The sequence below is a fragment of the Engystomops pustulosus genome, chromosome 9 (assembly GCF_040894005.1).
Source record: "Engystomops pustulosus chromosome 9, aEngPut4.maternal, whole genome shotgun sequence".
Lineage (NCBI taxonomy): Eukaryota > Metazoa > Chordata > Amphibia > Anura > Leptodactylidae > Engystomops > Engystomops pustulosus.
Genome location: NC_092419.1, coordinates 36,426,126 through 36,451,910, shown reverse-complemented (window position 1 = coordinate 36,451,910; position 25,785 = coordinate 36,426,126). Strand labels below are relative to the sequence as shown.

Sequence of the window (25,785 nt, the reverse complement as noted above, 5' to 3'; positions counted from 1 at the left end):
GCCTGTGTCAGGAATGACACAGGGAACATAATGCGCTTCATATCATATCCCCCTGCTTGCCTGTTAGTGTCTTCTACAGTCTATCAAGGGACACTGTATGATATTAAGCATGTATACGCATTATCCCGAAAAACATAGTAACCAGAGACAATATGACTTGGCTTTTCCTGGATGTAACTGTTTTTTTTATCCATGCAGTCTACATCATCACTCTGCCCTTTTTGGCTGCTGAATTTGCTTGCTCTTTTAAACAGCATTTACCCTCATGTTTTCTTCTAATATTTTAAGCAATGCAACTTTTTAGAAGTTTGGCTCTTGTAAACCAATGATCCCGCCCTCCTCCCCATAAGGCTTCTGCACTTGCTATATTAATTCCCAGATTAGCATTAGCTCCAAAAACAGCGAGAGGAATGTGGATGTAATGCACGCTGGACATGAATCAATTGCATGCAAAAGAACTGTGCATCTTAAAGGAGACTGTTCTTGTTTGTTTCTTTTCAGGCACTATAAAGGTTTGGATTCATTTATTACTTTTCCAAGCTTTATGACATAGATTGCAACTGTTTTATTCATTGAAGAGCTGTACAAACAAAACCTGCTATGTAGAAATGGCCATGGTTCAGTTAGAGTATAATAAGTATTGCAGAATCTGTTTATTTCTCTTACATCTCTTTTCTAGTGTATTCCATAGGTTGTGGTAGTTCAGGTCGACCAACAACGTCAATCATATGGCTTCCAATTCTGGGAGTCATTTACTTTACTCCTTGTGGCTATGTATACTGAGGCAGTCATAGGTTAATATACCTGTTATATAGTAGAGGACTTCTCATTGCTATATCAGTTCCTTGTCCTTCACTTGGGAACCAGAAATTATTAGAATATTACACAAGAAATCTGGATAAGAGCTGGCAAGGCAAAGGGGATAATATAATGGAGCAAGAAGGATGGTAAAGATTTTAAATTACATTATGTTTCTATACATTATGTATCTACCACCAGGATGAAGAAGTGGATGCAAATGAGCCTTAGAGGCTCCAGGCTTTATTAACGCCTATGGTGCCTGGAGCCCTTCAGGCTCATTTGCATACAGTCTTTCCCCCTGATGGTAGATGTCCTTTACAATATATTTGTCTCTTTGTTTTCTAAGTTAAAGCCAGACACCAGGTTAGGAAACATGGATGTAATATGGATCTATAGCAATTTATAGCTACTTTTCAAAGTTAGAGAAGGGGGTGCAGGCCTTAGACTCACCCCCAACCCCTGTCATCTAGGTAACAAGCCCAGAAAACCCTATTGGTATGGGACTTCCGGTTGACAATCCCCACACTGACTAATCGCACAGAAAAGAAGACCAAATGCAAAGGTATAGACAACAGATAACAGAAAGACAATTGAAGTCAGACAGAAATGTGTCAAATCCTAGATGGCGGGGTGAAGCACTAAATCGTAAAACAGGGAGAATGGTCAAATAACAAAGCAGAAGTTGGATACACAGTATAGAAAGCAATAGCAAACAGTAACAGGGAAAGTTTTAGGGAGACTAGTAAAACCAGTAAAATGTAATGGTACTGGGGAGTTCCTGGTCACCACCCCCAGCAGCTAACTGTACTGGCCACCCATCGCTCAAGTTAACCATTGCTGGGCTGAGCTGTAGAGTAACTTTGTGTGGTTCTTTCAGTCCCAATACAGCAGCAACCTAAGCCACAGTTCACACCCACAAAACACTGAGAAAAATCAACGCCTTTTAAGCAGCATTCTACAGACAGAAGATGCTGGCATGGACAGAACACTAATATACTTAAAATGTGTTATATTGTACAAGCAGAACTACCAGCAGGCAGCATGTTGTAGAGCTCAATGTGCTGAGTTTATATAGATATGTAGTTTTGTGGGAATATCATATCAGCATGAACTATGTTCATATAACTCTCTGATAATTCTAGTATTAGGAGTCCAAAGACAAGTCCAAAATAGTTGTTGAAATGATTATCCACCGGACTCTAGTGATATAAATTAATAGAATGCTAATTATCCTGGAACTTTTCCTGTAAAGTATTTATTCTATACCTATATACATAAACATAGTCACTTCACTCATACACAGATTTATACATTCTTACACACATACTCACACATATTGGTCATATATACATAATATAAACACATGCATACAGTATATACACACCATACAGTATATACACATACAGCATGTACACATCACAGATAAACACACATATACAGCAAATATACATGACATACATACATATTATGGTTTACATTGTGTAGCATAATATGTATATAATGGGGTACATCCTCCATTCTTTATTGTCAGGTTGGATGGAGGGGCCTCTTGACATTGTGGGCCCATAGCCGCTGGTGTGGCTGCTACCACTGTAGTTATGCCCCTGGTCAATGCTTAGATTTTGCACATGTATTTAAAGGGAACCTGTAATCAGGAGCCCTTTTTCTGACTCCCCCATGTCCCTATGTAAAATATTGTACACATTGCCAAAAGGTTTTTTAGTAAAACTGTCTTTTTCCATAAAAAAGATAAGTTAGATCAAAGTTTATCTTTCAGTGTCCCTAGTCCCATGGGAGGGGCCAGTGAGGAGTGGTTTACCCCCAACCTCGGCAAACTGCTCCATCATGCATCGATTTCAAATAAAAAAAAACCTCACATGTCACCGTTATATCCTGCCCCCCCCCCATTGCTTTCCTCCCAGGAGGTTATACATGTCTGCCTTACTCCTCACTGGCCCCTCCCATGGGACTAGGGACACAGCTCTGCATACAGAAAGGTAAACTTTCATCTAAATTATCTTTTTTTAAAAAAAAAAAACTCTAGTATAAAAACTCTTTGGCACACAACACAAATTTCTGTGCAGAAGTGTGTGGCACTGCCCATGTTAAATGTGCACCAAAAAAGTTGGTGTATTTCGGAGGACACCAGATTCATGAAGAACTGCAAGACCCCGAAAAGATATGCGATACATGTACCTGATGGGAAAACCCTGTAAGGAACGATTAGCGTATGATAAAAGAGCAGTGTTTACAGGTCCTATAAGGGGGCACTTTGAGGTCTCACCTGCACAAAGAAGTGCAGGGGGCCCCGATTCATGAGGGAGGAGCCTCCAGGCCCTGCATTATTCAGGAAATAAAGGCAGTTAAAGGGGTTTTACAACTGATCACACGGACAGATCTCTCCACCGATTGAGAGAATCCTGTTCTCACTAATTGATGGAGTGGCGGGTCGATGAATCCAGTAACTCCATTCAGAACTATCGGAGCATTGGAAATTACAAACCACTGTGCTTGACTACCTCTGGCACTCCTATTTATTATCTATGAGAGTGATGCTGTGCTCAGCAATTTCTGATGCTCCCATAGTATTGAATGGAGTGGATGTTTACACAATTTCTCTCCTGCTACATTACTTAATGAGAACTGGACCTCCATTCTTGTGATCGGTAGGGGTCCCTTCTTGTGATCAGTGAGGGTAAGAAGCAGTTGGACTCCCAAAGGCCATTTCTTTTAAAGGTAGGCTGAGAAGTATGAAAGTAAAAAAGAAAGAATTTTTACTACTCTACCAAGGGGGGGCTGTAAAAGCTGAGTAAAGGGTCCCTTTAAATAGAAGTGTAGTCATTACAGATGAAATCTTCTGGACAGAACACTTAGGTTAGGCATGTTATGTACATGACTCTAACCCTACCTGCACAGGAAATTGTGCTTTCTTAGGTCGGATAGTATCTGATGACGCTGATGACAGTAGAAAAGATTCCTCGAGTCATGAATACAGGCAAGAGCTCAGGCAGTTGACACAATCAAAGACCCATGGATACCACAGCCGTCTGTATGAGCCCATAGAAATGAATTTGCTTGTGTGTTCTCTGTGGATAGAACATGTACATATGCAGGGAGCCTAGAACATACAGAGGTGCAGTCCCATTGACTAGAATCAGGGGCGTAACTAGGAGAGGCTGGGCCCCATAACAGATTTCTGCATGGGGCCCCCCTTACACCCTTACAATATATATAACCTGGCAGGCACACGTCTGGCGCACTGGAGAGTAGAAGAGGTGATTACGACTCACCCTTCCCCTCTCTACATGGCCGTTCTTACAGCCAAAGATGGAGCAAGCTCTATCTCGTTTCCTTGAAACAGTGAGTACTCGTTGTGCTCAACGTACCAAGCTGAGGCACTATAGCCGTCTATGAGGGAAGTATATCCGGCAAATTTGCAGCGAGATATACGTCCCCCAAACATTCTTGTGAATGTACCCTTATACAGACATGTTTATACAATTACACACATTTATACAATGATATATGCACACCTTTATATACTTATATACACACACAGAAAGTTCTACACTCGTATACGTGCACACATATACATTCAAGTATACACTTATACATACACATTTATGCATTCATGAACATTTATACACTAATACACAGGGTATATACAAACTCATACAGTGTATACACAAATAAAGTATACGCATTATATACATATAATACATATACAATAAACATATACACACATGCAGTATACATTGACCATATGTACACATACATCCAGGATGAAAACACCATATACACACATGCTGCAAATACATACAGAATATACACACATGCAGCAAATACACACACATTCAATATATAGAGCATATACATACATACCATATACTATATATATATATATATATATATATATATATATATATATATTTAAATGTGCATATATATATGCTTATATAACTATATGCATGTATAAATACAGTATTTGCATCTATGCATATATACACAGTATATACATATACACAGTATACATATATATATATATATATATATATATATATATATATATACAGTATATACATATATACACATATATGCAGTATATACACATATACACAATATACATATATATACATATACACAGTATATACATATATAGACATTTACACAGTCAGTATACACATATACACAGTATATGCATATATACACATATACACAGTATATACATATATAGACATTTACACAGTCAGTATACACATATACACAGTATATGCATATATACACATATACACGGTATATACATATATATATACACTTACACAGTCAGTATACATATACACAGTATATGCATATATACACATATACACAGTATATACATATATACACATTTACACAGTCAGTATACACATATATACAGTATATGCATATATACACATATACACAGTATATACATATATACACATTTACACAGTCAGTATACACATAAACACAGTATATGCAAGAGAGAGGAGGGCTATCCAGGAGAGAGGTGGGCGGGCCAGGAGAGAGGTGGGTGGGCGGGCCAGGAGAGAGGTGGGCGGGCCAGGAAAAATGTTGGCAGTAGCCAGGACACAGAAGGAGGGGCCTGGGGGCACGATCCGGCAGTGCATCTGCGGACCACTTACCAGGGGCCGTGGCAAAGCTTTGCAGGGACCGTGCATCCCTGGGGCCCTGAACCTCATGGGCCCCATGGCAGCCGCTACGGCTGCTACGGCGGTAGTTACGCCACTGACTAGAATACAACTAGGAGCTTGCTAGGTGACCTACAGAGGGAATGTTTCAGTTAGCACCAATATTCCAGAATCAGACAGGGATTTATGAAATTTGGTCCTCTTGAAATTCCCTACTTGCCGCTCAATTGACGTTTTCAATATCCTGACATTTATGCGTGGCATCAAGAGTACATTATAATCTGCACTTACTACATTATGGGGCAGATTTACTTACCCGGTCCATTCGCGATGCAGCGGCGCGTTCTCTGCGGTGGATTCGGGTCCGGCCGGGATTCATTAAGGCAGTTCCTCCGACGTCCATCAGGTGGCGCTGCTGCGCTTTAAAGCATCGAAACGCGCTCAAGTTCACCGGCCTATTCCTAGTGAAGATAAGTGCAAGCTCCGCGACACATTTTTTGTTTTAAATGCAGCGTTTTTTCCGAATCCGTCGGGTTTTCGTTTGGCCACGCCCCCCCCCGATTTCCGTTGCGTGCATGCCAGCGCCAATGCACCACAATCCGATCGCGTGCGCCAAAATCCTGGGGCAATTCAGGGGAAATCGGCACAAATCGGTAAATATTCGGATAACGCGAATCGTGCCCTTAGTAAATGACCCCCTATGTGTCAAGAGTCCCCTGTCTGGCAAAATTTAAGGATAATATTGAGAGTAAAATCAATACCTGACTAGGGGTTAAGAATATAAGTCAGCAATGTAGAAACTACAGGGGTTACACTAAATGGCATAAGTTAAAAGCTATAATGTAATTTTAGGCTGTCAAAGGACCGTTATTATCGTTATTATTAATATAGTGTTGTTAACCTATGATATCCTACTGTATTAAAAGCTTTCAATTTGTTTTCCCAACGTTTTGATGATAATTTATTATTTTTTTGCAAGCAAAAATTACAATTTTTGTTTACACTTCTGCTCTAAGAGTGGTTGCCATTTGGCATTCCTAGCTACTATAGCAGGTCACTTGCGTCCATGAGGACGAACACTACATTATTCTGATTATGCCCTCAGAGATATTGAAGCTCATTCATCTCCTGTCATTAGGACCATCTGGACTTTGTTCTACCGCTCTCCTAACATGATAATCAGTAAGAGGTTTTTCAAGAAGAAAATACTTAATCTAATCACATAGTACTTAGGATTTTTACCTTGTATTTCCACGTTGACCGTGCTCCTTTGAACATCATTATCACTCGGCCCTTATAGCATCCTTCGCCATGTGAGAACAAGATGGATTTTATGTTTTTATCTTGTATTTTCAAAATAAATCTGTAAAAAAGGAGAGTAGCCCCAAACCAAATAAGTCAATTTCTATGGACCTTTGGAGGGCATGAAATTAGTTTCCATTCATAAGCAAAAAGATCTACCGTATCTTCTGATATGTATCGATATTCTTGGGAATCCATCACTAAGACCCCCAAATCAGCTGTAACTAAGAGCATGATGCAAGGACAAGTAGGGAAGCTCCTTCATTGGTGGGGCCATGATGATATCATCTTATATGGTTAATGAGCCTTCCCACAGTTCACATTATAAACGTTGGGTGGTTGAGGAACCAAATCCCAGCTCACAATATTATCTGAAAACTCCTTGATACAATATTCTGGTCTATAGAATCTACAGGTATGTTAGATCCATATGAAGTGACTTCAACGATGGGCAGAAATACAACCTGCCCTGTCTTTTACACCATGAAAATGCCTTATAGAAGTCAATGGAGTCACATGTAAGCCGCATTTTGTTGGACAGGAGTACCATTATACCAGTGTCATGTACTCGGGTGCTATAAAACTTTCCATTTAAGTTTTTTTTCAAAGATTGTTATTGTTTTTTTTTTTAAAAAAAGATCAAGAATAAACATAAACATTCTTTCCTTTCAATTTAACCTTGAAGCCTCCAGGTAAGGACACCAGTATGAGAATATTTCCATAATGCTCTTTATGATGATCCCAGCCATTTCTGTAAATCATCCATTCAATTTTATCATCTGTCACATCTTAGTGAGACGTATAACAGACGCCGATTACGTATGTATCTATAAACGTCCTGATCGCTTGAAGGGGAACGTGGAGCATGGGCGGTTTTATCTCTACGGTGATGGTGTTGGTGTCCAAAGTGTCTTTCCGTCAACACACGAACATTACTCTCTGTGACAAATCCAAGAACCGTCCTTTTAGAAATGAAGGTTATCTCACATTCAGAAATAAATGAAGGTCAAACTGTTTTCCGAAAAGCTTTCAAGTGCGTAGAGATAAATGTAAGAGAACATTCAACCGTCAGCTGCAATATGATGAACAACAGGTCTGTTGGTTTTAAGACAGAGTACAAGGTGCTTAGGAAATCGTTTCGAAGTCATCACCTCTTACAGAGCAATTGCACCAGTGATATAGAAGCTCATTTATCAGATACATCACTATGTGTAGATATTACCCGGTAATGACCACCAGCAGGTGCATGGAAAAAGCCGCCATAAAGCGAGAGTGTCACCATAAAGTAGCCAAAGAGATGCAGCAGTTTAGAAAATATTTTGACTATTATTTTCAGGATTTCCAAATCAGCTGCTTATACTCTATTTTATACCCATGACTTGACTACTGTTATATAATAATTGTACCAAAATTTTCCTTAATTTGTGCAATATTCCAGGCACAGAAGCCATTTATGGAACTGAAAACAGTTTTGGACCTATTGACCTCCTACTGGATGAAGTTCTGGACCAGAGGTAGAGGGGGTCACCTTTGAGCACCCTCTAGCTGTGTATAACAAAACGATTGAAATTAAATATTATTTTGTTATATAGATTAGATGTAGATTCTTCATTACCGAAGTTCATTAATTGGTTCCCGACCACCCACTGTATGTGGCCGGGGTGGAAGCCCACGTCATAACATACTTACAGCACAGAAATTTTGGGTCCCGGCCTACAGGCAGCTGCAGGGGACCCTTGCGGAGAAGAATAGAATAGAGACTGGACAGATGAACGCCTGGATGCCATTAGTGAGAGGCGGCAGCTTGCTATGTCTAGACCTAGCACAACTGAAATAGTGATAATTATTACTGTTAAGCACTGTTAGTGACAATAATCACTGTAGAGAGGAGGGGAGCGGTGAGTGCTGCTCACCCCTCCCCTCTGCATAGAGAAGCGAGCGCCCTAATACAGAAAAATATAGGACATGTCATTGTGGAGTGATACAGCGCAAACACACCGTGACCGGGTGCCATAGGCATCTATGGGGACTGTTATCTGGCACCAAAATGCTATTGGCCCCCCTTACATTTGTGTGTAAGGGACCTTAGGGTATCCCTTTTCACACAAAACATGAAAGTTACAGAGAGAATTTTCTATTAAAAAGGAAAAAAAAAGTAATAAAATGTTATTTCCCAAAGTTTTATTATGACCTTTGAGGGACAGAAAGCAAAAAAAGGCTATACCCCAAAATATTAACAAAAATACATTTCACAGATATAATTCCAACCTGTCCTTGTGTTTGTTTGAGCATTACAGGTGGTCCCCTACTTAGGGACACCAGACTTATAGACGACCTGGCCTCCTGATAACTCCCGTTATGCTGTGCATGCGGGGCACTTTTACACTTGTCTGACCTGGTGTAGAACTGCACCCTGACCTGCACCTGACCTGCACAGGTGCAGAGCAGGAACACCCGGTGCTGGCCCAGTGAGCCACTGACTGCGCCCCCTCCACTTGGCAAGGAGGTGCCGTAATGTGGGAAAAATGTGCAATTTATGATCGTGCTACAGGATTTCTGACATACAAGCCCTGATAAATGTGGCAGGAGGAATCTACTATTTGATCTTCTTCTGGATGTATGATTCCTGATGGTAGATTTATGTAAATCATCTTTCTGTCCTGTATTCACAGATAGCTGAGAATTATATGAACCTCATAAAAGAGTCTTATGACTTAACTCTTTACAGACATCTCTGGATAGTCAAATTACCTAAGAGAGAAATATTCAATGGAAATATTCTCTAAGTATGGAAAGTACTTATCTAATTTGTCTTCAGATAAATAGCTCACTACAGGAGAAAGAAGGAGCGGAAAAAAGCACAGAGAGGCTGCTTTACAAGTATGGTTGAATGGACCCGCAATTTTTGAGTCTGCATTCGGGCTCTCCCCCGCTGGTAACACATGCAACCATCAGCAGCATTTAAATGGATGTGGCTTGTGTGTGCCGACATTTTCCCTAGGATCCTAGAGAAAATGGAGTTGCTTATGGCTTTGTTGGCAGCAATTAAAGGGTAACACCTGATTGTTACCTGATTGATAAGGTCTGCTCATCCTTATTAAAAGGGTATTTTTGTTTAGTTGTATGTTGTAAATGTATAGCATACACCTGCTGTATTGACAGTTAACCATCATTTCACATAAACAGCAACTTCATGCGATGTTAATCAGCTCCCCCACAACATCATCAGGGGTTGCTGATTGGTTGTCATGACAGGTGGGAGCCTCTGGGAGGATTCTAGGCCAGCCAATTAACGCTCTGGAGGCAGGCAGTGATAAAAGATCTGTATATTCACATTATATTGCAATACCGTTGTACTGCAGTATACTGCATGATGGATCAGGCCCCTTAGTATTCAAACGCCCAAGGGGACCTAACAAAGCGTAAATAAAAAAAAATAACACATATAAAATAAACAAATAGAATCATAAACATAAAATCATAAACATGCCAGGTATAACCACATCTTCAAACAAGATTAAAAACAAATTATACATGTAAGGAGCGGGGTAGGTGGTCCATGTGCAGCTTTTAAATGTAATATCTAACCTTCATGAGATGCAGGGCTTGAAGGACCAGACCCATACAGATTTGTCTCCCACTCCCAAAAGTTTCTACTAAAAATACATTTGTAGCGTTGAATGAAGAAACTCAATGCTGTAGTGACAAGGAAAGTGACTTGTTAATCTCTGGAAGGAAAGCTTATGACTGCTATTCCACCAAGCCTTCCTGTCCAGCTGTTTATCTTGGCAGCAGATAAACACGTAAGGGATATCTGTATTTTTATTCAACTCTGGAAAACACAAGAAGTGTCAATCACATACAATGAAATATACACTGGGAACTTTATTCACAGCTCATTTCTGGTGTCACTCACAATGGAAAAACAGGGACCTCTTAAACCGTGCACCTTTTATAATATGTTGTTGAGGGTAGTGGCGGATTAAGTGTCCCATGGGCCCCGGGCTGTTCACTGGACAGGGCCTCCCCCAGCGTCCAAACCACAGGTGCCCAGACGCTAGGGCTTAAGTACTACTCTATATCCTCTGTATCCTGTATATACTCTATATCCTTTACATCCTTAATCTTATGCTGAATTTACACTGACGTGTGCCCCCTGTACCATATCACGGTGGGCAAACACCGGCGATGGGGAGAGGAGGAGTGCTGCTCATGCCACCCCTCTCCATAGAGGAACATGGAGCAAGACACCGCATGCCGAGAAAAGATAGGACATGTCCTATCTATTCATGCTTATGAAACGGAACGGAACCGCATGTGTGCGGCACCGTACCACTCCATACGGCGCCATGTGCCCATTGCCTGCCTATGGGCCCGCCCGGTGTTTGCCGATGTATTCCCATCATACTGGAAATACTCACAAATTAGCTGAGGATACTAATTTTACCACAAAAAAACTGAGAAAAGTTATTGACTGGCGTATAAACTCTAGGGTAGGAAATTCAGCCACTACTCTAATAATATGTCCAGCAGCAGCTGCACCTCATTAATGAAAAGTCCAAAGCAGCCCCCCCCCCCCCGCACATTACATCTCTACAGCAGAGATCCCCCTATTAAAGACATGTCCACAGGAGGGCCCTATTGAAAAAAAAACCTTCTATGCTCCCCTTCTTCTTCCCATCCCCACGGCTCTTTCTTCTCCTCTTCCTGCCCTGGCAGCGCAAGCACACACTATCACGTGACACGACCGAGTCACTGCCGTGTCATAGTGTACATGCCTGGGCCAAAAGGAGAAGATGGAGCCGCGGGGGCCAGGAAATAGAAGCTTGATGGTGAGTATAGATTTCTTTTTGTTAAAGACTCATGGCGGATCTTCATATAGGGCCAGGGAATGTGGACGGGCGTGGGCACCAACCCATACCATCTATTTAAGGATCTGCCATTGGCTGAGGGTCAGTGCAGGGCTATCCAGCAGTTGCTCATAGAGCCAATGAGATTGCTTATTACAATGTGATGGCTATCATTAGTCATTTCTCTACAATATATTTTTTCAAGGTTTTTTTTTTTTTGATAAATGGTAGGCTGTGGTCAAATTTGCATTTTGAAAGGTTTTGTTAAACTTTCAGGTATTGGCAAAAATAAAGTCTGCACAAAACGTAGAAGCTAAATGATAATTAAAAGGTTATTCCAGAAATGTTTTTATATTTATCATAGAAGAAACTGCAGAATTCAGATCCATCTACTACACATAGCACTGTGCATTGAGTAGTGGCTGTACTGGGTATTGCATATTACTTTGCTATTTTGAAGCATCCTCTCTTAGTCCCTTAGTCCCTTTGACTAGAGCCATGTTTCTGATTGTGTGAACTCCAGAATCAGAGATGCAGACAGTTAAATGAAATCTACCATCAAAATCCATTTTGATAAACCAGGGACACTTACTCATAAATCCAGGCACCGTGACTGTGGTAATCTTCTTACAGCATGGAGGGGCACTGGTAACGCCCCAAGGAGCCCTTCATTTATTAGCATAATTTAAAAAGTTGAGTTTAGAAGGAAGGAGGACATGGATAACATATATAAGAAGATTACCACAGTCACAGTGCCCGGATCTATGAGTAAGTGTCCCTGGTCTATCATGATGGATTTCCTTTAAGGTCGTAAAGTCTGACGCCTCCCAACTTAATCACAGATTAAGCCAGCAGTGTGTAGGGCACTTAATGAGATTTCCAGACATGCCTTGTAAATTTCTAAGCAAAATGTAGTTTCAGAGTAAATTCTGTTTTAATATTTATGCAAATTAGCTTCTAGGGACAAAGGGAAAGGTCATGCCCGCTGGTGCACCTGTTTTCTTCTGTTTATGCTCCCCAGCACCGAGCAAGATCACCCCTCTGAACAATGACTGGCACCCCATGCAGAAAGAAGGTGTAGGAAGAACAAAACCTGTGCCCCAGCAGAGACCGTGCTAACCTGGTGCACCAAGAAGGTAATTTGCATAAAGAAGTGCATTTTTGCTGGGAAACAGGAAAGGTATGTCTGGAGAATTTATAACGCTTGTAAGCATGCAAGGTGCAGGTAAAGATCCAATAAGTGGCAATGTCTTCAACTACTGATACCTCTGGCTTTATAGCTTACAGTACCACAACATGAGACATTTAGGTTCTATAGAGCTGAAGATAATTATGCTAAAAAGTGACTCTTTACAGCTCATTTGTGCCATGTTATTCTTACATAAGTGAACAAATATGTTTAAACTTAAAGGAGAGACTTCAAGAAAATATATTTTATCACCAAGGCTGTTAGTTTGCAGTGTTAAACCTGGGGACAAGGTCCCTTTAAATAATATTTTTATATAAATATATATATTTTTAAAGCAAGGGAAAATGTATAGGCAGAAAAGAGTCCAGGCACTTCTCCTCACTGCTCCAGAGAATGCTGTATTCACTGTGTTGTCCCTGACAGGCAGAAGTAATCAATCGCTGCACCATCCCCCAGCTGCTGTGTATGAGTTATCCAGCTCAGGTTGATTAGTCATGTCTGGACAGTCCAGTAAGCTCTGTGAAACACAGCAGTCAGTATGCACCCAGCTATCCCAATCTCCTCAATTTTATTATTGTTTTTTGAGCAGAACCTCTTTGATCAGGGATTAAGCAGGATATGTTTCTGCATCAGTGTAGCTACAGCATTCTCAAGGTATGTTTGGTTCACAAAATATAAAAACAAATGGTAGATTTTCTTTAAGAAATAGATCCTAACCACCTCAAAATTTTAGTTGTTGTCTCGTGTATTTCTAGGGATTTGCGTTTGATTAAAGCCTGGACCGGATCCTTTAGTACTCTGGAGGGCAGGCCCAACACTTGCTAACACCTACCATTTGGGAGGTGACAGGATGTCTTTTCCAGCCCATGACTATCCACCCACCTGAAAGTATAGAGCCTAATTAGCATATTATATACTTAAAATGATAGTATACTGATTTCTCAGAATATTAACTGCTACAGGAAAAATTCCAACTGTGTCAAGTCAGCTAGTAAAGGATGCAAAGAACTTGAGCTAGAGAAGGTAGGGACCAGGTTCTCTTTGTATAACTAATGTATTTGGCCAATATTGGCAAAAATGTGTTGGTCTTGGTACAGACAGAAGGTGTTCTCCTTATGGAGAGATTGCCAATTAAGGCCACCTTAAAGGCATGTGGAGACTTAAAGCCATAGATGCTCCACTAAGGAATTCTGGGAAGTATGCAAAAACATTTCCAAGGTGTTATATGGAAAGCAATGTCTCCTTTTGCTACCTTGAAAGGCAGCCCCCTTAACACCAAGTATGACCTACAAGAAGCCTACAGATATGATGTGGGATTAAGCCAAAGCAATAAATCTATTCCAGAAGGAACAGACTCCCAACTGTAGACGGCACTGTTTTGACCTGGTTGGGTCTCTTCAGTACAGCGTAGGGAACTGGATTGGCTGTGTGAGAGGCTAATGACTAGGGTCAGACAGAAGGTGATCTCCTTATGGAGAGATTGCCAATTAAGGCCACCATACAAGCACAATGTAGAGGACTGGACTCCAAACATCATAGTGAAATAATGGAAAGAGTCCCTTCTTCCCTTTGGAACAGCAGCACCAACCTGTAAACATTGGCTGTTTTTCTGCAGGGAAGAAGGGACTTCCTGCATCATTTCACTTTGATGCTTGGGTGAGCCCAGGTTCTAAGCTCATATTGGACGCTAGAGGAACAGAGGAAGACTTCTCACTTTACAGTAGAAGACATTAGGACCTCAGTGGTGGCACGAAAAGAAGACATATGGACCTCAGTGGTGCCATTCCCTTTCTCAGGCTACATATGTGCACATATGAAACCTGAGGAAGGTCGAGGCATCACTAAGGTCCATTTTTCTTCTTCTCCTTGTCCATACCAGTATCTTAGCGGAGGATTGGAGCCTTCAGCAGTCCACTTTGAGGTAATATAAGCTGTTATGCTGCAGAGCAATACACAGTACACAGCTCTTCCATGTTATCCTAGAACAGTGATGGCGAACCTATGGCACTGGTGCCAGAGGTGGCACTCGGAGCCCTTTCTGTGGGCACTCAGGCCATCACCAGAGATGACTCCAGGCATCTTCCTGCAGTCCCAGGCTTTATTGGTGTCCTCAGGGGCTGGTATCAACGAAAACTGTGACAGAGAAGGGAGTATAAATCACAAATTAAATTTCTGCGTTGGCACTTTGCGATAAATAAGTGGGTCTTTGTTGTAGTTTGGGCACTCGGTCTCTAAAAGGTTCGACATCACTGTCCTAGAACTTTGGGCAAGTTGGCAGTGCCTGCCCTCACCCATAGGTCCTCACTATTCAGTGTATTCCCTGTACTATATGTCTGAGGCTTCCCATGTGCTAAAGCCAACAATCCGCCCAATAATGAGGGCCGGCAGCTGATGTAACCTCATCTGTTACTACAAAAAGACTTGGCTGAGATCTTTTCTCGTCTTCTATAAATGGGACGGTCATATGGGAAACTCCTTATGTCATGATCATTGGCAGTACCGGATATTTCCTCTTCATATCAGATTCGCTACCCTAACATAAAGAATTCCCTTATTGCAGTATTCCTGGAATTTTCCATAGATACAAAACATTGAGGGGTGGATGTTACTAGATACACAGTGTATTTGCAGGTTAACGATTGCCCAGACTGGCAGGAGAACTAATTTTACATTAATAAGCTGCACTTAGGTTTCCAGGCCCAGAGAGGCGCAGCCAGAGCGTCCCCCACAGCGCCCGCTGCAGGATTAATGCAGTGTTACATCAAAAATGACCAGAGACCAGTTTTTGAATCTGTATCTTGGATGACGATCCTGGGCTGGTGGGTCTTAGATGAAGGATCCAAGGCATAACTTGCAATAGGACCTCTCTTCATTATGATAACCTGCAACACTTACTTCAGAAAATGGAAATATTGTTTGTTATTTTGGACATCCTTGTGCACAAGTGCTATAATATAGTGATGTCACAGTACAGTGGTAATACAAACAGTAATGTCAATGGGCGGAGGTAATACACACAGTGATGTAACAGTACGTGGAGAATAGACAGTGATGTCACAGTAATGAGATAATATACACAGTAATGTCACAGTACAGGGGTAATAAACACAGTGATGTCACAGTACAAGGATAATATACACAGTGATGTCACAGTACAGGGATAATACACACAGTGATGTTACAGCACAGGGATAATACACACAGTGATGTCACAGTAGAGGGATAATACACACAGTGATGTCACAGTACAAGGATAATACACACAGTGACGTCACAGTACAGGGATAATACACACAGTGATGTCACAGTACAGGGATAATACACACAGTGATGTTACAGCACAGGGATAATACACACAGTGATGTCACAGTAGAGGGATAATACACACAGTGATGTCACAGTCCAGGGATAATACACACAGTGATGTCACAGTACAGGGATAATACACACAGTGATGTCACAGTACAGGGATAATACACACAGTGATGTCACAGTACAGGGATAATACACATAGTGATGTCACAGTACAGGAATAATACACACAGTAATGTCACAGTACAGGAATAATACACACAGTGATGTCACAGTACAGGGATAATACACACAGTGATGTCACAGTACAGGGATAATACACACAGTGGTGTCACAATACAGGGATAATACACACAGTGATGTCACAGTACAGGAATAATACACACAGTGATGTCACAGTGCAGGGATAATACGCACAGTGATGTCACAGTACAGGGATAATACACACAGTGATGTCACAGTACAGGGATAATACACACAGTGATGTCACAGTATAGGGATAATACACACAGTGATGTCACAGTACAGGAATAATACACACAGTGATGTCACAGTACAGGGATAATACACACAGTGGTGTCACAATACAGGGATAATACACACAGTGATGTCACAGTACTGGAATAATACACACAGTGATGTCACAGTACAGGAATAATACACACAGTGATGTCACAGTACAGGGATAATACACACAGTGATGTCACAGTACAGGGATAAGACACACAGTGGTGTCACAATACAGGGATAATACACACAGTGATGTCACAGTACAGGGATAATACACACAGTGATGTCACAGTACAGGGATAATACACACAGTGATGTCACAGTCCAGGGATAAAACACACAGTGCAGAGATTATACACACAGTAATGTCAAAGTACAGTAATAATACACACAGTGATGTCACAGTCCAGGGATAATACACACAATGATGTCACAGTGCAGAGATTATACACACAGTGATGTCACAGTACAGGGATAATACACACAGTGATGTCATTATGTATAATGGGTTACAATGCATGTATACATGTGAGCTTATTCAAAGTCTCTAAATGGGGCCACATACACTTTTGACAAATAGTGTCTCCTCCATGCGGCCGCACCCCACTGCCAAGTACACCCAAATATTGTAAAGTCATCATTGCTTTCTTCAGGCTGCCAAACTTAAAGGGAACCTATCATTACCATATTATATTTTCACCAACCTGGCCTTTTTAAAACCAATTCCCAATCCTCTTTTATAATTCGCATTATTGCTTCCACTCACTTTGAAAAGTTGATAAAGTTTCCCTGGCTCCCTGTAAAGCAAACTACATCAAGTCATAGGGCGTCTGTTACAAGGCTGACTGTCTTTTAAGACGGATTTATGTGGGCCCCAAAAATGACATTTTCACTTCCTGCTACGTTTTAGGCTGTAATACACTTTCCTTCTGTAGTGTACAATATTATATAATATAATATATTATAATATATAATACAATATTATATATTATAATATCACTGCATGTGTAGGACTGTCATCAATCCCTATATAAGGGTAATATTAGTATATCAGCCTGAGGGTGATATTAAATGTATTTACCCCTTCTCTATGCAGAAGCCCTACCTATGCCTCTTATCTTGAGACTGATTTTCCATGATGTGTAATAATGTGATGTGCCACTAGGGGGTGCCAGATGCCTGATATATTAGGTCAGGGCTGTGGTTTGTTTTCTAACAGCAAATTCTGCATTTGTTGATTTCTGCTATTTCTCCTATGATAAATCGAATAGATATTATATGTGATTATGATTATTTTTAAGCCACCGGAAGAACAAGGGGAAAGGTTTATCTCTCCCCACTCTCCATCGTGATTTTACAATCCCCAGCTGTATAATATATAAGAAGGAGACAAGGCTTTCTTCTTTGATGAAACCCTCTTCTATTATGTCCATATAACTATATAGGACACAAATAGTGACCACAGGTATTGATACAGAGAGAAAACAATAAAAATGATTCAATCTGGAATAGTAAATACTAGTAAATAAACATGATGACCACTAGATGGCGGTAGAGTTGTTCTGGTAAATAGCGCTACAGACCTCCTATAGACTCCACACATCATCACTGGCATCTATATAGCACTAGGGGGCAGGATACAATGATACCAAGTATAAAGGAAGAACCGTCTCCTGCATAGAAACACAAAAAACACTACACTCCAGTAATCGGTCACATAAAAAATCCAGTTTTTATATTTTTTAATTTTTTGTTATGCAAATGATACATGTAAAACAGGAAATTGCGGTTTCTACATGTGTTCTATTGAAGGGAAATTATTTAATAACAGTTATAATAAAGTATATATAAATACATTAATAATAATTTCTATTATTACTAATTAAATATAATAATATTACATACATTCCCAAATATATTGTTATTTTACGAGACTCAAAAACAGGTTAAAGGTCTTTGACCACCAGATTACTGGTGGTAGAGTGTCCTAAATAGGCTGCTCGTTAAGTGTAGGGGATGTGTGTGTGTGTGTGGGGGGGGGGGGGCTGAAATAAGAACTTTGTAAAAGGTGCTCTGGCAGCCAGGTCCTGGTTACTCAGCAGGAGAAGGCTTGCAGCGGGGGTCATGCATCTATCCACCCCTTCCCGACGCGTGCCGTACTAGTGCGGCCCGCACCTGGTCCCGGTGCATGGAGAGGGCTCGCGGAACAGAGAGGGACGCCATCTTCCCTCGGATCGTCGCTCCCCGATGACGTCACAGGGAGCGGCGATCCGTTGCCATGACAGCTTCGGATCTCACGAAGGCCCGAAGCTGTCTCGTTTTAACCAGAGATGAGCGAGCATATTCGTCCCATATTCGTTGCTCGGACGAGTATTTCGCCTGCTCGAGAACTGCTTGAGTCAATGCAAATTGTCTTCTGATAAGTTAGCAGATGTATGGAAACATTTGCAATGTGTTCTTTACACATATTTTTCTTCACATACTATTGTGAAGAACACCTTTCTGCACTCGTGTCTTCTGATAAGTTAGCAGATGTATGGAAACATCTGCAATGTGTTCTTCAGTGAAGAACACATTGCAGATGTTTCCATACATCTGCTAACTTATCAGAAGACATTGGGGCACATTTACTTACCCGCCCATTCACGTTCCAGTGGCGGCATCTCGGACGAACGTTCGGGTCTTCCGGCGATTCATGAAGCTCCTGCGCCCGATGTCCACCAGGTGCCGCTGCTGCGCCGAGGTCCGCCGAGTTGCGTCGGAGTTCACTGATCTCTTCCTGGTGCATGTATGTATGGCACGTGCGACCAATTTTTTTTTTTAAATGCGGCGTTTTTTCCGAATCCGTGGGGTTTTCGTTCGACCATGCCCCCGATTTCCGTTGCGTACATGCCAGCGCCGATGCGTCACAATCCGATCGCGTGCGCCAAAAACCCGGGGCAATTCAGGCACAAATCAGCATTGTAATGAATGAGGAGTAAAATCCCCATATACTGCCATACTTTGCAAAAATTGATACCACTCACAGCTCCGTACACCAAAGTATGAAAAAGTTATTAGCGCCAGAAGATCACAAAATCACAAAAAAACAATTTGTACAGGAGGTTTTAATTTTTGTAAATGTATGAAAACATTATAAAACCTATACAAATTTGGTATCCCTGTGATCGCTGCGACCCAAAGAATAAAGTAGGCATGTCATTTGTGGCGCACAGTGAAATCCGTAAAATCTAAGCCCATAAGAAAACATCGCAAATGTGTTTTTTCATCATTTTCACTGCATTTGTATTTTTTTTTCCCGCTTCCCAGTACACGCCATGGAATATTAATTACCGTCACTATGAAATGCAATTTGTTACACAGAAAATAAGCCATCACACAGCTCTTTATATGGAAAAATAAAAAAGTTTCATATTTTTGAAGGTGGTGAGTGAAAAATGGAAGCAAAGAAACTAAAAAGGGCCAAGTCGTTAAAAAGTCCAGGGCAGCCAAGAGCCACTTGAGCGCTGTCTGCCTGAGCACCTCCGTTTTTATGTTCCCATTGCAAGCCTCCTCCTGCTGTCGGCTAGGTAACTAGGTGAGATCACACACTCCGCTCTCCTCACGCCCCAGCCCTCTGACGTCACCAGCCAGGGCCTAGTTCCCCGGCAGGCAGTAGAAGAAGGCTGGCAGCGGGGAAGGGGGGTATGGCGTGAATATATTTAAGTCCGGGGCAGCCGAGTGCCACATGGGGCTGTCTGCTTGAGAACCTCAGTTTTTTTGGTTTTTCACCAATCAAATAGCTCTTGACATGTGGAACAACTTTGCCTATTATCTTACCTATATCCAGTTTCTTTGCTACACCCCTTAGATTGTCTGAGTGCTGCAGGAACTGCTCCCTCTCCCTGTGCTGACCATACCTGGATGACAAGTCCTTCCTGTAAACAAACTCAACTAATTCATGGGAGGGGCTGCTGCTCCCCAAACTTGCGGCCGCATATACGTCCCCATAGATGGGCATCTGAATGTACCCCTACTTTTAGAGAGAACACAAGGCATCATGTGATTTATGGGCAAACTAATTGGACTCGGCTTGAGGGCATATACAGGAAGACCTTAGTCTCCGCCCACTGGTGAGAAAGATTTTTGTCAATCACTTTGAAAACAGAAAATGCCAAAACTTTGGAAACAAAAGGGCGAGTAACACAATATGGCATTGTTCTGTTTTCTTTTTTAAAGAGGGGATCGCATATGAGAATTTGGTAAAATAATTGAAGTAAAGTAGGCAGCTCCTAGTGCTAAAACAAACGCAGCAGTGTTACACTGCTAGCATTATCGAAAACATCTGATAACACTATCTAACACCGTTGGGGAGTACATTACAAATGCCGGACCACTCTCAAAGCGGTCCGGCGTATTCATGAAGGGGATGAACTGTGGGCGGTATTAGGGGTGTCAACTGCTACATGACGTGCGGGGGTCACTGACGAGCTATAGAGCGAGCAGAGCGTGGTTGTAATGTACTTTAGTAAGCAGCTCCTAGTGCCAAATTTCTGGGTGACAGGTCCTCTTTAATCTTCCCCTGGTCAGAGCAAATCAGCAGCCTTAACCAATCATGAGCACAGGTGTGTGTCTCAAACTAACCTGTAGTCATAGATCTCAGCTGTGCATCAATGGAGCTAAAGTAAAAATCAGCCAATCATGTGTTATTAGAAATGATGCTATACTAGATATGCATCTCTATACTAAATATGCGGGGCTTCACCTTACATTGAATATATATTATGATTCTGTTGCACTGGATATCCTGAGTTCATTATTAATTGAATCTGTCCATAATTCTTACTTATTGTGGTTCATAGAATTTAGGCCCATTTACCTAGTAAATTTACCATCAAAATCCATCATGATAAACCAGGACACTTACTTCTAGATCCAGGCACCGAGACTGTGGTAATCTTCATGTATTTATTATTCATGGCCTCCTCCTTCTTTCTAAAATCAACCATTAAAATAATGCTAATGAGCCTGAAGGGTACTGGAGGTGTTACCAGAGCTGCAGATTCACAGGCTTCCACATTATCTCACCCTCCCCCTGCTCCCTCAGCATCCCCCTCCCTCCGCCCGCTTGATATAATCATGTACTTTCACAGCAGCAGAGGAAGTTTCTGCACACAGTGGGGCAGATTTATTTACCCGATCCATTCGCGATCCAGCGGCGCGTTCTCTGCGGTAGATTCGGGTTCGGACGGGATTCACTAAGTTAGTTCCTCCAACGTCCACCAGGTGACGCTGCTGCGCTGAAGTTCCCCGAGGCATGCTGGAATGCACTGAACTTCACCGGCCTTTTCCTAGTGAAGGTAAGCGCGAGTCCCGCTGCACTTTTTTTTTTTTAAATGCGCAATTTTTTCTGAATCCGTCGGATTTTTTGTTCGGCCACGCCCCCCGATTTCCGTCGCGTGCATGCCAGCACCGATGCGCCACAATCCGATTGCGTGCGCCAAAACCCCGGGCAATACAGGGAAAATCGGCGCAAATCGGAAATATTCGGGTAACACGGCGGGAAAACACGAGTAGGGCACTTAGTAAATGACCCCCAGAGAGTGGGAAGAAGTGCTCCATGCTTAGTGTAAAAGCGTGGGAAGCTACAGCATGAATGGGCTCTGCTAACTCACCCCAGAGCCCTTCTGGATCATTTGCATAATTTTAAAAGTTGATTTTAGAAGGAAGGAGGCCATGGATAGCAGATATAAGAAGATTACCAGAGTCACAGTGCTTGGATTTATGAGTAATAGTCCCTGGTTTTTCATGCTGGATTTTGATGGTAGATTTCCTTTAACTGATTCTGAATCCACTAGAAGTGGAGTAAAGCATAAATGCACATACAGATAATTGATTGAATGTTGTACTGTAGAGCTCCATTGGTGCATATGTGCATTAGCCTACACTTCACATATGGCCTACTATCTCGCTCTAATGCCGGAAATCGTGCATTATGATGCTTTTATTTTGCACACCTAATGAATTGTGAATGTTTGCTGCTGGGACTGACACATAGAGTTCTCTGTATCAGCAGATTTCATAACATTTTACATACTAATGGTTAATGGGAACAGGATTGTGGGCAATGTACATGTTTATGGAGAGGGTTTTAGGAAATGAGTGTAAAAGCTTTTTTAACTGTGGTTGACATTGATTTTTACCTTATATTGTAGAAATTGAAGATAAATATCTACATAGTAGCTCAACAGGAATTGTTTTTACCATGAATAGAGCATGATGGGAAGTTGTCATATACAGCAACCTTATCTCAGAACTAAATGATGATAAATATGTGTTAACATAAGATGCTTAGGACTTGTTCTATGGAACATTTTTATAGGTTCCAAATGACATTTCTAAGACCTAATTACAAATTCAAATGAACATCAATACACAAAATATCTCACCATAGCATTATTAAACAAAACTAACAAATTAACTTAACTATTTCACTAAAAATCACTTATTTATAAGGCCAAAATGCAGAGGTAGGGTATGAAACATTATTGTTTTGATTGTTTTGGAAATGTGAGAATAAGATACAGCCTGGTGCTGCTGAATTAATTGAGCATCAGTAAGTGTGACCACCTGTATAAAAGCATATGTTTAGGTTTTGGGATGTCCATTAACACAATTCAAAACAGAAAAGACAACAGCCAAGATCAAAGAGAGGTTTAATTGTTTCAGCCCATCAATCTGGGGAGGGTTATGAGGCAATTTCCTAAAAATTTTTGTTCCATTATGCTACAGTAAAAAAGACTTTTCACAAGTAAAATATATTCAAAGTGGTTGCCACTCTTCCTAGGAGAAAATAACAATCAAATTTACAAAGAACAGCGCAATGCTCAGCAGAATTGCAAGGAACTAGGGTCCATACTCTAGGGGCCTCAGTTAACATGTTAAATGTTCAAGTTCATGACAGTATAAATTAGTTAGAAATGACTGGACTAGTATGAAATGTTAGAAAGCTTTGCCAGGAGAAGCCTGGCTTTCAATGTTACAAAGTTACACCTGACAAAATACAAGACTTGTGACCTCTGGAGAAATGACACCAAAGGGTTTCTGAGAAAAACAAAAAAGGCACAAAAAGACACTTAGTAAATGGGGATGGAAAACTCCCTTAGACTTTTGTGAATATGTGGTGATTGCTGGTTCCCTGGCTTCTGTCACATACTTCTGGAGTCTCAAGTATTGGTCAGATCAATCAGTTGTAGAAGGAAAAAGCTGGATGCTCAGATTTCACACCAAGGCATTAGGTGTCTTAGTAGACTTTATTAAAAGAACAAGATGAAAACCCATTTTACATTAGGGTTAGTGTGCTGAAACTTAAACAGCCTGTGAAACTACATCACAGAGGAGGCTTGGGGAAAAAAAACCCAGAGCTTTTCTGTCTCAATAGCTCAGCTTTCTATGCAGAAGGGAGTGGCAGGGAGCACTCACCCCCTTCCTCTACTCCACCCGGCCGTGTGCTTTGCAAAGGTTATGGCCCTAATGAGCATACGGTCATATGCATGTGGTCTTTTTCCATGGCAGCGCATTGTATATTGGTGAGGTTTAGGAGGTCCCTTTTACATGTATAGGACTTAGATTGTTACCAAAATTGACAGAGATACCAGTGTGGAATGTGCAGAATAATTTGACATCTTTAAACCAGCCTTACATTGCACAGGATCACACTGTATTGAACATTTACTAAGCTAAATGTAGACTGAATAGACATACATTTTGACACATTTATCATGCAAATTTATTTGGCTGTATTTAGATAAACAGGAGTAACTGGACCAGAAAAGGGAATTCCTTGTAGAAAGAGGGTGTGTCTTAAAGGGTTAGTCCAGTCACAACCTGTTAGCCCTTTCTGATCGGAGGGGCCCCCAATGGATGACAAGAAGGAGGCCTGTTGTTACGCCCAAAAGAATGAAGCGGCAGGTCTAGACATGTGCGCTGCTGCTCTATTCACTTTCTATGAAAATACCAGAGTGCTTCATCCACATAATTGATATTGAGCAGCAGGGCCCATGTACAACTGGCTGCTCTGTTCATTAAGGGTACAACAAGGATACAACGGACCCTGATCTCATCATCCATGGGGGTTCCACCACTGAGACCACGATCCAACAACAAGTGATCACTGATCCTGTGGATAGTACCTAACTAGCAGGAAAATCCCTTTAGGGTACATTGGGGATATATATGCGGCCCCAAATTTGCAGCTGCATACACGTCCCCATAGACGGAAAGAGTGGCATTGATCCGTGCCATACATGGGGAAAAGATAGAGCATGCTCTATCTTTCGCCATATGTGCGGGCGTGCACAGTGCACAGCTGTATGCCCGCCCGGCTGTGTGAATGTACCCTTAAGATGTAATATATTCTAGTGAATAATTTGGTGCAAACTAAGCCATGAAACAGGTAGGACTTGACAGTCTATCAATGCCATAAATCTATCATTTAACATCAGAGACTGTGAAAAATTTAATGAGAACTAGTAGGATTAGAAATATACAGAGGGCCTCATTCACATTCTGATAATCTAATGCCAGTAGTGTAGGATGGTAATCCCTGAAAATAAAGGCACTAACATTGAACTCGTCATTTAATCATACTACGATTTTTTTTTCTTTTTGCCTGTGAATGATTTTGTTCAATTGCAAAAAAACAGAACAAAAAAAAACACTGTTGTTATTTAATTTACACAGTCAAAAAATAGATAAATAATGGACTAAAATCCGTGTAAATACTTTAACATTTTGCAAGAAAAAGTGTCATCCTTAATGCTTCCTTTAGCTGCGGTTTCTAATGGCCATGAATAATTTATCCTCCCGAAAAAAAGTAAACAACACCGTTTTCATGTATCTCTTGGAGGAGATTGTCTTCTCTCTGATCGAATTGCTGAGGATTGAGCTGAATCCTCCTGCCGGGGCCTGCGCACTGCTCCGGCTAATCCAATGTGCTGCGGTGTCCGGTTACAAGCCTTTTATTTCTTTTCTCTGTAATTCTAGATCCCAGGCTAAATATTTTGTCCTAAAAAACCCGACATGTTTAAGCTCTGAATAAAAGGACGGGACGACATTCAGATCCAAGAAATTGTCAGATATTGCCAGAACCTATTCTGCTATGTGATGAATC

At 41.3% G+C, this 25,785-nt stretch overlaps 1 protein-coding gene across 3 annotated transcripts in view; it reads left to right on the top strand.

The window, feature by feature from the left end:
- The window catches only part of FGF13 (fibroblast growth factor 13), a 246,686-nt gene that overhangs the window by 152,286 nt on the left and 68,615 nt on the right, over positions 1-25,785 (top strand). The gene's annotated exons all lie outside the window — the stretch shown is intronic.